This window comes from Aplysia californica, unplaced genomic scaffold (genome assembly GCF_000002075.1).
Source record: "Aplysia californica isolate F4 #8 unplaced genomic scaffold, AplCal3.0 scaffold00730, whole genome shotgun sequence".
In the NCBI taxonomy this organism is placed as follows: domain Eukaryota; kingdom Metazoa; phylum Mollusca; class Gastropoda; order Aplysiida; family Aplysiidae; genus Aplysia; species Aplysia californica.
In genome coordinates this window covers 319595-320783 of record NW_004798000.1, presented here as the reverse complement: position 1 = coordinate 320783, position 1189 = coordinate 319595, and positions in this window count along the sequence as shown.

The window sequence follows — 1189 nt, the reverse complement described above, 5'->3', positions numbered from 1 at the left end:
TGGTGGTGACTCGTGCCCTGGAGCTCTATCCCAGTCATGGTCAGGTGCACACGCGTATCACCCAGGGGCGTTCGCTCTGCGCCGTGTGATAAGGGCGGCGGAAAATTGTGCAAGTTTTTCATCCTGTTGTCCAAAAGTACAAAGGAGTTTTCCAAAACCTGTTGGAAAATTGCGCATGGGTTTTTGGAATCGAGTATTTCTCAGGTATTCGACACAATATTGACTTGAAATCATATTTATATGTAAGCTTATGAGTTGAAGTAGTAGACCTCTTCCGTTAACCAATTATCAAGACTGTTATTTAACTGATGTCTTACTGCACACATTTCCTCTTCATGCTCCGATGGCGGTTGATGACTGTGCTCTTTTCCAGATTTCAGTATGGTGTTGTGTCCTGGATCTGTTGTGATAGTGGTAGATTTTCCACCTTCAATAAGGTGGAAGCAAAATTTGGAGCTGGGACATCAAGTAATAAAATAAAATTTATTAAAAAAAAACTAACAAACAAAAAACCAGAACTTTCCTGGGAAAGAGCTACGTGTCATCTTCCAGGTAAATAGTATTGTTTTGTTTTTTCATAAGTACGTTGTCATATTACGCCCAAGAAATAAATTTTACTGAAGCGTAGTTTACAGTACTGTAGCCTACTATGATGAAAAGTACTCTCGGAAATAACCAAAATCATGCTTGAGTGTGGGAACTTACATTTGCTCAACTGACTCTCCAAAAATTGCGGCGATCAAATACATGTACTCATTTGACTTTCCTATAGCCTTTTTAAATGTTGCGTTTTTTATGCAGTTCTATTAATGCATGTATTATAAGGCCTATAGACACAGCCTAAAACGATAAACTATCCACCTTTGGCCATTATTATCTTATCAACCAACAGCCCAAATATCCTTCCAATATGACTACTCAAATCTTTCATTGCCAGACGCGTTGCCATAGACCATTAGATCGGCCTCTGACTGTGGACAAGCTGTCATAATCTTCTCACCTGTCGCCAGGGGCGGTTCGTTAACTTTTTATCAGCTGGTCAGTGGACGAGAGATTTAATTGCTGATTTAATACTTTTCATTCAGTTTCAAGTAAATCTAAACTAATACATTATTTTAAACATTCAAAAAGCACGTTGTCGATTTGAAGGCGCCCAAAATAAGACACCAGGAGTTCACTGACAGTTGTT